We start from the raw sequence: 17490 nt of genomic DNA, 5'->3' as shown, positions 1-17490 counted from the left end.
CTTTGTTAAGGCAGACATGATCAATTCTAAGAATAACGTGGATAAAATATAGACATTTTGTGTCTTTTAAAAATAAATTAAGATTTACATATATATTAGTGAAAACAAAATATGGTAAAAACTTGGCATGTTTAACTTCTCAATATACAGTTCATATTGAGTATGTTCTTCCATTGAACTTGGGATGAAATTGATATCCCTTTGTCCTTTCCAGAAAATGCATTCGTTCAGTATCAACACAAGTTGATACTGCCAAAGAAAAAAAAAAAAAATTAACCACACCTAGCGCTATTTCACGCTAAACCTAAAACTATTTGATTTCACAATTACCGTATTTTCTACATTGATGATACGTTTGTTATAGTCTAGTAGTATTGAAAAACAACATGGTTCTTTTTTTTTTTTGAGACGGAGTCTCGCTCTGTCGCCCGGGCTGGAGTGCAGTGGCCGGATCTCAGCTCACTGCAAGCTCCGCCTCCTGGGTTTTACGCCATTCTCCTGCCTCAGCCTCCCGAGTAGCTGGGACTACAGGCGCCCGCCACCTCTCCCGGCTAGTTTTTTGTATTTTTTAGTAGAGACGGGGTTTTACCACGTTAGCCAGGATGGTCTCGATCTCCTGACCTCGCGATCCGACCGTCTCGGCCTCCCAAAGTGCTGGGATTACAGGCTTGAGCCACCGCGCCCGGCCCAACATGGTTCTTTTTAAAGGTACTCATTCATCTGTTATTAAAGGGATGGCTGAAAAGTAATAAACATCATACTCAACTATTACACAAACCTACTCCAACTTCTTTTATCAAGAGATTAACTACAACTAGATCAGTAAAGGACTCAGTCTTGACATTTTATTTTTTCACTCTACTATTATTGCTGAGGATTCTGCAATGAATACTACCACGGTCATGACTGCTAACAGTGAGATCCACGATTACAAGTTTCATGGGTCCCAGGCCCTTTTGTCAGAGTCCCTTCTTCCATAAAATATGCTAACAATTATATTTTATGACTGCATTGGTTAAAAAAAATATAACCCCCTTTGGATTACTTATTATATACTCATTATTATTATATTCATTTTTTAGCTGATTTAAAAAGAATTAAAATTTAAACATTTTTTATCAAGTCATAAAGTTTCATGGCCCTCAGCCACTTTGCCTACTGTGCCTAGTGGGTAAGTTAGCACTGCTAAAAGCAGTCAACTAGTGCTGAGCCCTCGTTAGTGTCAGGTATTGCATTAACCCAGTTTCTTGCATTGTCTTACTGAACCTCCATACAAGCCTGTTTTTTTTTTTTTTTTTGAGATGGAGTTTGTCTCTGTCGCCCAGGCTGGAGTGTAGTGACGCAATCTTGGCTCACGGCAACCTCTGCCTCCTGGGTTCAAGCAATTCTTCTGCCTCAGCCTCCCAAGTCAGCTGGGGCTACAGGCGTGCACCACCATGCCCAGCAAATTTTTGTATTTTTTGTAGAAACAGGGTTTCACCATATTAGCCAGGCTGGTCTCGAACTCCTGACCTCGTGATTCACCTGCCTCAGCTTCCCAAAGTGCTGGGATTACAAGCAGGAGCCACCGCGCCCGGCCCATACAACTCTATGACATAAATGTTAGTATTATTCCCACTTCACACATAAGAAAACGGTAGCAGAAAGAAGTCACAGAGAAAGTAACCACAGAGCCACAGAGCCCAGAATCTAATCCAGTCCCTCTTGATCCAAAGCCCATGAATTTTATCACTACCCCATATGCCTTCCAAGAATTGATGGCTCAATAGGTCACTAACCCAGGGAGGAACCTGGTTACCAGCCTACACTAATAGTTAAGGCATCAAACAGGCCATTTTCTTCTAAGCTGTAAAACAGTGTTAACTTCTTCACCAGCTATAAGACCCTACTATAGGCCGGGCGCGGTGGCTCAAGCCTGTAATCCCAGCACTTTGGGAGGCCGAGACGGGCGGATCACGAGGTCAGGAGTTCGAGACCATCCTGGCTAACACGGTGAAACCCTGTCTCTACTAAAAAATACAAAAAGCTAGCCGGGCAAGGTGGCTGGCGCCTGTAATCCCAGCTACTCGGGAGGCTGAGGCAGGAGAATGGCGTAAACCCGGGAGGCAGAGCTTGCCGTGAGCTGAGATCCGGCCACTGCACTCCAGCCTGGGCGACAGAGCGAGACTCCGTCTCAAAAAAAAAAACCCTACTATAAAAAACACAGATTGACTGCCAGTCATGCAGATATTGGACATGATTTAAGTGCTGTCAACCTGACTTCATACATCAGAAGTATTTGAGAAACAAAAGCTAGAGTTGTTGAATTTCTTCTAAGTAGAGAATTGTTAGGATCTGTTAGTTAAATTCACTTTTGAAAATAAAGAATTTTCAATGCATAGTCACTATTTTTTGGTCATTTCCCCTCCCATCCTTCCATGTAAGTTATTTGCGTCATCTCTTGCTAAGTGATTCTAGTAGGCAAGTAGAAGAGACTGACCTGATGACAGAGAAACTGATTCCTGTGCAGAACAGTAGAGCTACTTTGCAAGAAATATTGAGATAATGTGCAGAAAAGTTGGGGGGGAGGGGGGAAGAGGAAGAAACCTCTGGGAAACAATAAAATGCCTACCATACCTGAAGGAAAAAAAACAGCAACCCAAATAAGTCAAGGGACAAACAAAAACATTTAGCCTGAATTTCCCCAAGTATAACTGTCAGAACGATTTGCTTTAGTTCCCATCAGACATAGTGACCTTCGTTAGTTAGACAATAGAGGTGAAAACAGATCATGTCTTCTTATTTCCTGGCTTAGTAAGCAGTAGGTGTTTGGCAAGGAAGGGATGCCCTATTTTCCTCTGTATTCAACAGGAGGGACTAAAGCTTTTGAGGCACCAACCAACAAAGTGTCTAGATACAACAACCATTTAAAATTATTTTTTCTCGTATTTCTTCATAGGGAAAATATCCTGCAGCCCGAGGGTGTAACCATCCAGAGGGTTCACTTTGCCCGCTGCCTAGACAGAGCCAATTCATGAAGCAGGGGAATTGCAATAGAGAAAGAGTAATTCATGCAGAACTGGCTGTGTGGGAGACCAGAGTTTTATTATTTCTCAAATCAGTCTCCCTGAGCATTCAGGGAGCAGAGCTTTTAAGGATAACTTGGGGGGTGGGGGAAGCCAGTGAGCCAGGAGTGCTGATTGGTCAGAGAGGAAATCATAGGGAATTGGAGCTGTCTTCTTGTGCTCAGTCAGTTCCTAAGTGGGGGCCACATGATCAGATGAGCCAGTTTATTGATCTGGGTGAGGCCAGCTGGTCCATCAAGTTCAGGGTCTGCAAAGTATCTCAAGTACTGATCTCAGGAGAAATTCAGGGAAGGTCAGAATCTTGTAGCCTCCTAAACTATAATTTCTAATCTTGTGGCTAATGTTACTCCTACAAAGGCAATCTAGAGCTGTCCCCTGGCTCTGGAAGGAGGTCTTTTGGGAAAGTGCTTTGGGGAAGGGCTGTGACTGTTTTTGTTTAAACTATAAACTAAGTTTCTCCCAAAGTTAGTTCAGCCTATGGCCAGGAATGAACAAGGACAGCTAAGAGGTTAGAAGCACGATGGAGTCAGTTAGGTCAGGTCTCTTTCACTGTCTCAGCCATCATTTCACAAAGGCAGTTTCAAGGGTGCTGCTTTGTACTACAGGAAGAGATGTTTACTTTAGTAGGGAAGAAGGAAAATTAATCTGCTTGCTTGCAGATTAATTTAGATTTCTTCTTTCAAACAATTGAGTTTCAAACAATAATTGTCTGGAAATGAGCTTAAACTCACTGTGTGTAGGACTCCTCCCACAATGGATTTTACCTTTTAACCTCTGTATCTTTGTTAGTTTGAAAGTCAAACAGAACTTGTCATTTTGGTTGCCTTTTTAGTTAAAATTCTACCTGTGAATGTCCTGTGAAAACAAGAGGGAATGGGGACAGGAGGCCCCCACAGGAGACCCAGAATTGAGTCTTCTTTCCCAAGGAAGGAAGAAAGGTTGCAAAACTTACAGAAACTTGGAAGAGGCATTTGTGAATTTACAAATTTTACAAATATTTGCTAAGCACCCTCTTAATACTGAGATACTGAGTTACTAAAATAAATGCAAAAGCAAAAGTTCTCTCTCTGCCTATCAGTGCTTCTCCCTGTCTGACAGGCCGTAAGACTATGTTCTGCCCTTCTTGTGACAGCATAAGAAAGACACAAAACAATTCAGGGAAGCGATTTACTTATCGAGAAGCCAGGCTAGCCCCAGACTTCCTTTCTTATACTGATATGCACATGACTCACAGTAAACACCACCCTACTAGCATTAGATCCTCCCCTAGATTTGCCTCTGACATGTCCAGGAGAGCAGTTGTGGTCTCCAGGAACTGTTGTAGGCTGAACTGCCAAATGGGATGAAACTCCTCACCCTCTCTGGTACCATTGCCATTCCCTGACTCAGACATTTCAGGCTTGCTCTTCAGTGTCAGGGCCTGCAGTCCAAAACCCCTTCCTCCAGGAAGCCCTGCCAGTATCCTCTCATGCTTACCTCCTGCCTGTACACCTACTGCTTACTAAGTGCCAGAAACTCCTAGCATTGGTAATCAAAGACAATAAGATGGGCCTATGCCTATTAGGGAGGCAGTCTTGTGGGGGAGTCGAACTTATAACAAAATGTAAATGCAATACTGTCATAGGTTATTTGAAAACAAAGGAACAAGGAGCAAAGTGGCAGAAAGAAGAATAGTTGTGTACTCTACTGGTGTGGAAAGAATGATAGGAAAGTGTTTGCCCAAACAAGTTACACCTGTTTACTTTCTCCCTCCTCCCAGCAGGTAAACTTCCTGGTCCTTCTTTACCATTTCCTGGCTGAACCTAACAGCCCTCTGGGCTCAAGTGCTGATGGCAGAAGGCCTGAAGAAAGGGAAGGAAACTTTACTCCTGCTTTATTTGCATCTTCGGGCCTACCCAGAAAGCCACCTTAGCTGTTAGAATCCCTACTAGATGGAAGAGAAACTTGGGATCAGAGAAGTTGACTGGCCTGGCCAAGAGCACACAGCTAGTAAGATCTCCTTCTGACTTGTGTTACTATAGTGGGCTGTTCTCACATTGTTACAAAGAATTACTTGAGACTGGGTAATTTATAAAGAAAAGAGGTTGAATTGGCTCACAATTCTGCAGGTGGTACAGGAAGCATGGTGCTGGCATCTGTTTGGCTTCTGGGGAGGCCTCAGGGAGCTTTTACTCATGGCAGAAGGTGAAGTGGGAGCAGACACACCACATGGCCAAAGTGGGAGCAAGAGACAGAGTAGGGTGGGGGGAGTGCCACACACATTTAAGCAACCAGATCTCAGGAGAACTCACTCACTATTGCAAGGACAGCATCATGCCATAAGGGATCCATCCCTGTGACCCAATTCTAGCAAATAAGCCATTAGGAGAATTTTCTGGAGTTGTCTGAGGAATGTTTTCCTCAATCTTAAGAGTAAGGTAGGGTTGGACTTCTGACTTTTGATAATGGCTGAGTAGATAATATCGAACTACTTCTCTGCTCATAACAATTCTAAATTTGGGGGAAACACTTTTTGAAAACAAAAAGTTTCATCACACACCGGAGCCTATCATGGGGCGGCGGGGGAGGGATTGCATTGGGAGTTATACCTGATGTAAATGACGAGTTGATGGCTGCTGATGAGTTGATGGGTGCAGCACACTAACATGGCACAAGTATACATATGTAACAAACCTGCACATTATGCACATGTACCCTAGAACTTAAAGTATAATAATAATAAAAAATAAAATAAAATGAAAAAAGAAAACAACTGTTTCAAGGCACTGATAAGCAACTAAAAGCAAGCAGAAACTAGAAGAGACACAAGCCTTGAAATAAGGGAAACACATTGGGTAAGATATGATATCTAACTGGCTTTCCCATGAAGAAACTCTCCAGTGTGCAAAATGCAGGGGAATAGAGTTCAAGCAGAAAACAGCAGTTTTGTTTACCTGTGTAACAAACCTGCATGTCCTGCACATGTACCCCAGAATTTAAAACAAAAGTTGAAGGAAAAAAGATTCATAAAATGTAAAAGAAAAGAAGAAAGAAAGAAAATAGCAGTTTTACTGGACTGAGGAGTCTGAGAATAGTTTTTGGGATTATTACAGCAACAACTTAAAATTGAAGAGAAAATCCCAGAAAGAAGGGAGTCACAGAGAAGTGAGTGCTGAAACCTGAATACAAATTTCCCTCAAATGCGTGGCTGAATCCTAAACTATCCATGCACATAGCAAGGGAGACCAATGGAAAGCAACTCTGAAAACCTGAGGAGACGAGCAACGATTTTAGCAACTACTCAGTACCAGGGGAGACTGAGTTTGGAGTTCAAATCTTACCAAGTTAGAAGACTTGGTAAGTTCCTTGGTCTTTACTAAAACCCCAGGAGGGTCAGGTCTTTAAAGTAAGTACCAAAGCTCAGGACTAACAGCTATTCCCTAGAACTAAGGGAAAATAAAATAGACTTGCTATATCAAAGCCTAAAAGCAAGTCTCCATGGGATCAAGGTGATCCACCTGTAATTTAACCGCCCACCAGGAAACAACTCAATCATCTTCAGAGGAAGATTACATAATCCATAGTTTATATAATGTATCATTTGTGCTGTCTGGTATATAACCAAAAATTACTAGAATGGGAAGAAACAGGAAAATAAGACCTCTATTAAGATTTATAATAAACGTTAATAATTAAAGAGCTCATTCGTGACATAGATATTGGGATTAAGTAGACAAGAACTTTAAAATGAATTACAAACTTTTTTTTTTTTTTTTTTTTTTTTTTTGGGTGAGACGGAGTCTTTGCTCTGCGGCCCAGGCTGGAGTGCAGTGGCCAGCTCTCAGCCTCACTGCAAGCTCCGCTCACGGGTTCCATGCCATTCCTCACCTGTCCTCAGGCCTCCCGAGTAGCTGGGACTACAGGCGCCCACCTCGTCGCCAGCTAGTTTTTTGTATTTTATTTAGTAGAGACGGGGTTTCACCGTATTAGCCAGGATGGTCTCGATCTCCTGACCTCATGGATCCGCCCGTCTCGGCCTCGCAAAGTGCTGGGATTGGATTACAGGCTTGAGCCACCGCGCCCGGCCACAAACTTTTTTTAAGTCAGTAGGAATAAATGATTATAAATAGTGAAGGAATGAGGAATTTCAGGAAAGGCATGAAATTCTGCAAAAGAACCAGATGGAAATTCTAAAAGTGAAACAAACAATATTGAAATAACACATTCATCAAATGGAAATTATGGAAAATTAGACAATGCAGAAGAAAGATTTTGTACCGTTGAGGACAAGACAGTAAAAAAAAAAAAAATACACATACTGGACTAGAGAGAAGAAAACTGGTGGGGTGGGGTGCGGAAAGAATGAGACATCAATGACTTGTTACACAGTATCAAGTACAGCCTCCAAATTACATTGGTTAGTTACACCTAACGATTTTTCAACTTGATTATGGTGTGAAATTATCACAATTTTGATGTATTTCAAACTTTGAATTTTGATCTTTTCCCAAACTAGCAATATGTGTTTCATGAGATATTCAACATTTTACTATAAAATAGGCTTTACTTTATGATTTTTCCCAACTGTAGGCTAATGTAAATGTTCTGAACATGTTTAACGTAGGCTAGGTTAAGCTATGATATTTGTTAAGTTAGGTGTAGTAAATGCGTTTTCAACTTACAATGGGTTTATCAGGACATAACCCAATTGTAAGTCAAGGATCATCTGTAACTAAAAATACATATAATTAAAGGTCCAGAATGAGAACAGAGACAATGGGGCAGAAAATTTATTTAAAGATGTATTGGTTGAAATTTTACCAAATTCTATGTAAAACGTAATTCCAGTGATCCAAGGAGCTAAATAAACTCCAAAATGGATAGATTAAAATAACACACACATTTCGGAACATCATAATAAAACTCTGAAAACAGAAGATACAGGAATTTTTTAAATAGAAAAAAGGACGTGATTTATGGAAAAACAATGATGAGAATTACAACTAACTTTTTGTCAGAAGCAATCGAGATCTGAAAATGATGGAAGGTTGTATTTCAAGTTATCAATGAAAAGACACCTGCCAACCTGGAATTCTATGTGTAGTGATATCATCCTTTAAAACAAAAACAAAATTAGGATATTTTCAGAAAAACAAGTCTAAGGAAGTTGTCAGCAGAATGCCACTATAAGAACTGCTTAAGGAAATTCTCAGGCTAAAAGTAAAGATACTATAAGAAAATTCAGAGCCACAAGAAATAATTAAGAGAACCAAGAATGGTAAACATATTTACCATTACATATAACAATATTTAAACAATATTTTTCTTTATTTCTTTAATATTTTGTAAAAAAAACAATGTACTTATTAAAATAAGAACAATAACAATATATTCTGGTGTATGTAATAAGCTAAGCAAAAGTAAAATATGTCTCAACAATAGCATAAAGAATGGAAGCGAGCAATAGCATTATACTGATGCAAATTCTTTTTTTTTTTTTTTTTTTTTGAGACAGGATCTCACTTTTTCACCCAGGCTGGAGTGCAGTGGCCCTCTCTCAGCTCACTGCAAGCACTGCCTCCCGGGTTCATGCCATTCTCCTGCCTCAGCCTCCCGAGTAGCTGGGACTACAGGCACCTGCCATCACACCGTGTTGGCCAGGATGGTCTCGATCTCCTGACTTCATGATCCCCTGCCTTGGCCTCCCAACGTGTTGGGATTACAGGTGTGAGCCACCATGCCCGGCTGCAAATTCTTACATTATATATGAAATAATATAATTTTAATTCAATAATTCATTAAAAAGACATAATAACTAATAGAAGTGATTTAAAATACAAGAAGTAAAACTATTAGAAATGAGATAAAATCAGAAAACCTACCATTATAAGTGAGATTTTAACACTTCTTTCTCAGAAATAAGTAGAAGTGGACAAATAATCAGCAAGTTATAGAAATTTTGAACTTCACTATCAAGCAACTTGACCTCGTTGATATTTATATAATGCCACACCAATCACTGAATTCTTTTCAAGTGCAAATGAAATTACCACTAAGATAGATTATATGTTAAGCCATATCTTGACTCATTTCTTTTCTTTTTTGTTTTTTTTTTTTTGGTTTTCTTGACATGGAGTCTCGCTCTGCTTCCCTCCCAGGCTGGAGTGCAGTGGTGTAATCTCTGCTCACTGCAAACTCCACCTCCCAGGCTCAAGCAATTCTCATGCCTCAGCCTCCTGAGTAGCTGGGATTACAGGTGCTCACCACCATGCCTGGCTAATTTTCGTATTTTTAGTAGAGACAGGGTTTCATCATGTTGACCAGGCTGGTCTCGAACTCCTGACCTCAGATGATCCACCCACCTTGGCTTCCCAAAGTGCTAGGATTACAGACATCAGCCATCACGCCCGGCCTGACTCATTTCAAAAGATTAAAATAATGTAAGTACATTATCAGTCCACAATAGAATTCAATTAAAAAATAAATACCAATAAGATGTCTAGAAGATCTGCAAATACTTACAAATTAAACTGCATGCTCTAAATACTTTTGTCTAAGAAGAAGTTACAAAGGAAAATTAGGGGATATTTAAAATTGAATGATAATGATGACAAAGAAGTCAAAGTTTACAGAATGCAGTTCTTAAGGGAAAATTTGTAGGCTTACAGACCTATTTTAAAAAGGAAGCAAGGTTAAAATCAATTATTTGAGCTTCTAACTTAAACAGAAAAAGAAGAGCAAATTAAATAGAAGAAAGGATACCATAAAGAGAAGAAATAAATGAAAGAGAAAGTGGACAAATAATATAGACATTAGCAAAACCAAATGTTTGTCTTTTGAAAATATTTATAAAATTGAAGAACTCCTAGGATGGTTGACCAAGAAAAAAAAAAAGAAAAGAAAGAAAAACTGCAAATACCAATCATAGGAATACAAGACAATGCATTATTTCTGTCTTTATAGACACCAAAAGAATAAGGGGATATTATGAACAACTTTTACCATTACATTTCACAATTTGGATAAAATGGACAAATTCCTTAAAAAACACAACTTCCTGAAACTGACACAAGAAGAAATAGAAAATAAAATAATCCTGTATCTATTAAAATTTGAATTCATGATTTAAAAGTTTTCCTTGTAGAAAACGTCAAGCCCAGATGGATTTCCCAAATGAATTTTGTAAAATATTTAGAGAAAAAATATCAATTTTACATAAATTATTTCATCAAATAAAGGAGAAAGGGCCATTTCTCAACTCATTTTATAAGGCCAATATAAATCCAATGTAAGAGCGTGTTACAAACATTACAAAAAGAAAAGGAAAGAACAGAAAATGACAGTTCAATATTTCTCATACACATAGGTATAAAATCATTAAAATATTGGCAAATCAAATCCAGCAATGTATTTTAAAAGGTTAATATATCATGACCAAGTAAAGTTTACTCCAGGAATCAACGTTGGCATTATATTCAAAATTAAACATAATTCATCACAATAATAAAAGAAGAAAATGACACTATAATTTCAATAGATATTCTTAAAAAAATAAACTCAGCAAACAAAGTAAACAAGAAAGTTTCCTCAACCTGATTAAAAAACATTTAAGAAAAACTTACACTTAATCCATACTTACTGGTGAAAACCTGAATACTTTGCCAATAAGAATGGTAATAAAGCAAGAATATCCACTTTCATCACTCCTGCTCAAGGTACTATGGAGGACTTAACTCATTGCAATAAGGCAAGAAAACAAAATAATAAGGTATAAGATTGAAAAGAAATAAGTAGAAGTGTCTTTATTTGCAAACAAAAAGAACCGATGATTAATATATAAAATCCCAAGGAATAACTTTTAAAAAAAACATACTGGAACTAATGTTTGGCAAAGACACAGGATATAATGTCACTATTAAATATTAATTACATTTCCTTATTCAAACTGTTGAGACTTGAAATTAAATAAAGAATAACATGTAGAACAGCACAAAAATGTGTAGAAATAAATTTAACAAAAGATGTGAAAGATTTCTACACTGAAAGCAACAAAACATTGCAGAAAGAAAATTTAAAGACAATAAATGAAGGTAGAGGGCAAGATGGCTGACAGATGCAACCAGGTTGAACAGCTGCCACCAAGGACCAAGATGATTGGTGCCCTCCTGACAAATCTTCAGAAGGAAGGCACTGAGTGAACAGAGGGAAGGCACGGAGTGGGCGGAGGGAAGACACAGAAGCTGGGCTGAAAGGGGAGGAAACTGGGAATCCCATATGGGGCTACTACACACTAGGACTCGTTCCTGACCCCCAATGACTTCAGGGGAATGCATGAGTTGAACTGGCAAAAAGCAATCCGCCGCCGGGTGGGGTGGCTCACAACTGTAATCCCAACACTTTGGGAGACCGACGCAGGTGGATCACGAGGTCAGCAGATCGAGACCATCCTGGCTAACAGGTGAAACCCCATCTCTACTAAAAATACAAAAAAAAAAAAAAATTAGCTGGGCAAGGTGGCAGGCGCCTGTAGTCCCAGCTACTTGGGAGGCTGAGGCAGCAGAATGGCGTGAACCCGGGAGGTGGAGCTTGCAGTGAGCCGAGACCACACCAGTGCACTCCAGCCTGGGCGACAGAGCGAGACTCAAAAAAACAAAAAAACAAAAAAACAAAAAAAGCAGTCTGCTCTTGCCATAGACCTCTGGAATCCTGACAGGAGGAGACCCCGTGGGCATCAGGGACACTCAAGTTGGCAGGAGAGCTGCTTAGAGAAGGGATAGGGGCAGCACAAGAGCTGAAGCACAACCAAGAGAATTTGGTACGGGAGCATCTGTAGCAGAGGATGGCCAGAGAAGCCCATCTCCCTGGGCTTGACTTGCTCCCATAGGAGACTTTAGCCCTAATGGAACTGTTGGACCTGAATTCTGAAGGACAGTCTTGCCCATCAGACGGGGTGGGTTTGACCCGAGGACCCCTTGGTCTGCTGGCCTCTTCCAGGGCCCCAGCCTGGCTACACCTGCTTGCAAGGCAGCCTTGGGTGCTCCAGGGGCCCACATCATAGCTGGTGGATCATGTCTGATTGGTGGAGAGCTCCAGCAGGGTGGCCTTCATGGCCATGCACCAGCCTGCCCACTTCCTTCCCAGACTGCAGCTTCCCTCAGGCCGATGGCAAAACCCCACATCAATTTGCCAGTGTGTGCGTGTATGAGTGGGGTTTGCCTTCTTTGCCCTGCCTGTACGCCTGTGTGTATGCACCCTGCCCTGCCACTGTTGCAACAGGAGTGCACTCTGCTGTGCTCCCCACTGCGCCAGACCACCATTGCAGTCAGAGCTTTGGCAGGCACAGAGCTATGCAAATGGAAAAGAGAAGAACACTGGGGTTGCAATCCTAGTTTCAGACAAAATAGACTGAAACCAACAAAGGTCAAAAAAGACAAAGAAGGGCATTACGTAACGGTAAAGGGTTCAATTCAACAAGAACACCTAACTATCTTAAATATATATGCACTCAACACAGGACTACCCAGATTCATAAAGCAAGTTCTTAGATACCTTCAAAGAGACTTAGACTCCCACCCAATAATAGTGGGAGACTTTAACACCCGACTGACAATATCAGACAATCAAGACAGAAAATTAACGATACGATACAATAAGTCTTCATTAATGTTGTCAACAGGTTCTTGTACACTGTAAGCCTGAGTGAAACAACATACCGTATACCACAGGAATTTGCCTCATTTATGTCAATTAGCCTATAGTAAAATTCGTTTTGTTAGACAGTACGTTGTCTCACTTGAAGTTGCAGTTCACAAGAATTTATGAACTACGCAAGTGAAGACTTACTGCTTACATATATTTTTAAACTCTTATAAATCAACAATAAAAATTTGAAAAGCCCAATGACAAAAATACATGAATAAGCATATCACAAAAGAATCATTAGTCATTAGGGAAATAAAATAAAACCATAATGAGCCACCACTTCACATCCACTACAATGGCTATGATTTTTTGTTGTTGTTGCTCAAAAAGAAGTTTCCCATATTTATTAACAGAAATTTCATGTCCCCAATTAAGAATTTTATAACATTTGCTTAGAAGACATATGTTCAAGCGATACGTATTTTGGAAACATTGTCACATGATTGCGAGATCAGAATACATCTCTTCCTTTACGCACCACTCTTGAAAGACGTTCCTTTCCACCATGGATGGAAAGATTAAACATACACATTTCAAACAAGTTAAAATTATCAATTTACAACCAGCACAGGAATAAGTACTTGCAATTTCAATATTTTGGCTTGTTTCCAGTCTTTTATTTGCAATTTCTTTAGAGACAGTGGTGAATTTGGAGAATATACATATCTCCATTGTTACCCTCTTTTGGGTCCAAAATCTTGACTTCTATCCAATTTCTTTTGCTAAATTAAGATTCTTCATTATTTCAGATCTTCTCTTCTCCACTAAAATGTGCATGAACATTTTACATAAAGTAGAAACTATTATTTCTATAATTTGATAGAATTTGTCTTTAAAATTTGCAGAATATAACCAGGTGCAGTGGCTCACACCTGTAATCTCAGCACTTTGGCAGGCCAAAGCGGGCAAATCACTTGAGGCCAGGAGTTTGAGACCAGCCTGGCCAACATGGTGAAACTCCATCTCTACTAAAAATACAAAAATTAGCCAAGCATGGTGGTGGGTGCCTGCAATCCTAGCTACTCAGGGGGCTGAGGCAGGAGAATTGCTTGAACCTGGGAGGCGGAGGTTGTGCTGAGCTGAGATCACTAGTGGCTGTGATTTTTTTAAACTGCCAATAGCAAGTGTTGATGAGGATGTGTGGGCAATTGAAACACGTGGATTATTTATTAGAGTGTAAAATGTTACCACCTCTTTGAAAAACTGTTGACAGGTTTTTTTGTTTGTTTGTTTTGAGACGGAGTCTCGCTCGGTCGCCCAGCCTGTAGCCCAGGCTGGAGTGCAGTGGCGTGATGTTGGCTCACTGCAACTGCACTCCACCTTCCGGTTTCAAGCAATTCTCCTGCCTCAGCATCCCGAGTAGCTGGGACTACAGGCGCCTGCCACACCACGCCCGGCTAATTTTTTGTATTTTTAGTAGAGACAGGGTTTCACTGTGTTAGCCAGGATGGTCTGGATCTCCTGACCTTGTGATCTGCCCGCCTCGGCCTCCCAAAGTGCTGGGATTACAGGCATGAGCCACCACACCCAGCCTTTTATTTTTTTTAATTGAGATGGAGTCTAGTTCTGTTGCCCAGGCTGGAGTGCAGTGATGTGACCTTGGCTCACTGTAACTTCCACCTCCAGGGTTCAAGCGATTCTCATGTTTCAGCCTCCCATGTAGCTGGGACTACAGGCACGCACCACCATGCCTGTCTAATTATTTTGTATTTTTAGTAGAGACAGTGTTTCACCACGTTGGCCAGGCTGGTCTCGAACTCCTGACCTCACGTGATCTGCCCTCTTTGGCCTCCCAAAGTGCTGGGATTATAGGCGTGAGCCACCACACTTGGCCAGCAGTTCTTTAAAAAGTTAAACGTCTACACTGTGACCAGAAATTCTATTCTTCAACACTAACTTAATAAAAAGCTTTTGTGCATAACAACTTTACAAAAACATTCGATGTTACTTTATTCATAATTATCAAAAACTGAAAACAACCCTAAAGCTCATCAATAGAAGGAACAGAGAAATTATGGAATACTACTTACTAATAAAAGAGAACAAACTACTGATGCATGCAAAATAGGGATAAATCTCAAAAACATTATATTAAGGAGGAAAAAAAGCCAAAAAGTAATTACCTTGAGGGGCTAACTGGAAAAGTGCATGAGGGAAATTTTGCTCTAGGACTGCCAGGTTTGTATGCTTGCTGTGTAGCAACAGACCGTTACCCTGACAGTTATCAGTGAACTGAAAATGTCCCTTGTGGTTTGAGCTGATAACATCCCTTACGGCTGTGGCATTTAGCTTTTGCTTTGACTAACCAGCATGCAACTAACTTCCTTCCAGTGTTGGAATTTTTCTAACTTGCAAGGCAGAGCTCATTTCTCATTGGATAAACTGAAAATGTTAGATACTCACCTTCTCATCTTCCCTTGAGGCTAGGGTGTGACATGACCTAGACTCTGCCAATCAGGTACATAAACACACATGAAACAGAAGTTAGTGATGAATTATGAAGCTCATGAATTATGAAGCAGAAGAAGACACTGAGCAGATTCTGTTCTGGGGATTTTGTCCACTGACTACTGTATTAAGTTTCCAGAAACAGCAGTGTCACTGGTTCTAGGAGCAGCATCTGATGTCTAGTGTAGGTGGCACCAGTGTTGCAGCTGTGACGTGTGTATTCCGTGGTGGAAGCAGTCATATTGCTACCACAGTGACTGTGTGTGTATTCAGTTTCCAGAAACAGCAGCATCACTGGTTCTAGGAGCAACATCTGACATCTAGTGTTGGTGGCACCAGTGTTGCAGCTGTGATGTGTGTATCCTGCAGTGGAAGCAGTTATATTGCTATCAGAGTGACTGTGTGTGTGTGTGTTCAGTTTCCAGAAACAGCAGCGTCACTGCTTCTAGGAGCAGCATCTGATGTCTAGTGTAGGTGGCACCAATGTTGCAGCTGTGGTGTGTGTATCCTGTGGTGGAAGCAGTTTTATTGCAACCAGAGTGACTGTGTGAATAGGTTTTGGTGATTCCAGATTTGAGAGCTCCAAATCTAGGTTTGTAGCCACCTCAACTCCCACCAAGATTCAAACAAGTCATTTTTCTGTTTCCGTGTGTCAGAATTGGTGTTAGTTGCCTGACACTAAAACACTACTTGAAATTTAATTGAAGTTTTCTTGAGTAGTGTTCTCTGTTAATTGTAGCTGAATGTATTTAAATAATCCCCAGTCCTAAGCTCTATCAGTTTTCTATTGCTACAATAATACTTTGAAGCCAAAAACTCAGTGGATTAAAACAATTATTTATTCTTGCTCACTTCTCTGGGAGTTGCCTGGGAATCAACCGATCTAGGCTGTGTTGAACTGACCTTGGCTCCAAAATGTGGACTAGGTCTAGCTCAGCTCCATGCACCTCTCATCCTCCTTGGACTACCCAGGGTTTGTCTTCTCATGGAAATAACAGAGTTGGACAAGACCAACCATGAAATTTTAATCTAAGCCTTCTCATGTTAGGTTTACTGATATTCCAATGGTCAAATCACATTACCAAGTCCCACATGGGTGAAGAGGGGATATACACTCCTTATATACTGATGTGAACTGTAAAGCCACATGGCAAAAGGTATGAATAGAGAGACGGATGAAGAAGTGGGGAAAATAATAAGATCTACTATATTAACTTATACCCCACCCCTATCCTCCAACATAAAAAAAGAAACACTTAGGTAGTGACTATTGTTGGTATAATTGTTGGGTTTTGTTTGTTTTTGTTTTTGAGACGGAGTCTCGCTCTGTCACCCAGGCTGGAGTGCAGTGACATGATCTTGGCTCACTGCAGCCTCCACCTGGCCTGGTATAATTGTTTTAATAGCTATTGAAGTCTTACAGAAGATGCCACGTGCGGTGGTCATGCCGGTAATCACAGCACTTTGGGAGGCTGAGGCAGGTGGGTCACCTGAGGTCAGGTGTTCAAGACCAGCCTGGCCAACATGGTGAAACCTCGTCTCTACTAAAAATACAAAAATTAGCCAGATGTGATGGCAGGTGCCTGTGATCCCAGCTACTCGGGAGACTGAGGCAGGAGAATCACTTGAACCTGGGAGGCGGAGGCTGTGGTGAGCCGAGATCACACCATTGCACTACTGTTGCATTCCAGCCTGCAAGACATAGCGAAACTCTGTTTAAAAAAAAAAAAAAGAAAAGAAAAGAAAAAAAGCTGTTATCTCCAAAGAGTTTGTAAAAAGTGGACAGATACTTTGTATTGCTTAAGAGGACTCATCTGGCAGCAGTTTACCATCTTCATTCTGGAAGCTCAGTTGTCCCAACACCTATGAGATTACTAGCCTGAATCAGCAGCTATTGAGTGGTAGAGTGTGGATGCTTAGGCAGAAGAGTCCAAACACATATCCAATTTTATATCTAGTGTGATGGGGGGAGGAGGAGTAAATGATTTGAGGAATACAGAATTGGTTTTGCCCTAATATAGTGTGGATAAAATAGCCGAAGTTTAGAGCAATTTACCTGGAAGCAAATAGACGTGAATTCTAGTCATTCTGCCATTTTGTAGTTCAACAACCATGGCTAACTCACTTAAATTTTGGTGCTTTAGTTTCCTTTATCAACCAAGCAATAGAATTTTCCTGGGGGTCTTTAAGATGTCTAACAGTCCAGTCATTTTATGATTCTACCATTGCCTGATTATAAAAATAATAAGATTCAGCCTGCCACAGTGGCTCATGCCTGTAATCTCAACACTTTGGG

Source organism: Rhinopithecus bieti, unplaced genomic scaffold (genome assembly GCF_001698545.2).
Source record: "Rhinopithecus bieti isolate Rb0 unplaced genomic scaffold, ASM169854v2 scaffold_18353, whole genome shotgun sequence".
In the NCBI taxonomy this organism is placed as follows: Eukaryota; Metazoa; Chordata; class Mammalia; order Primates; family Cercopithecidae; genus Rhinopithecus; species Rhinopithecus bieti.
The sequence above is the reverse complement of the archived record's forward strand: the minus strand, read 5'-3'. Positions refer to the sequence as shown.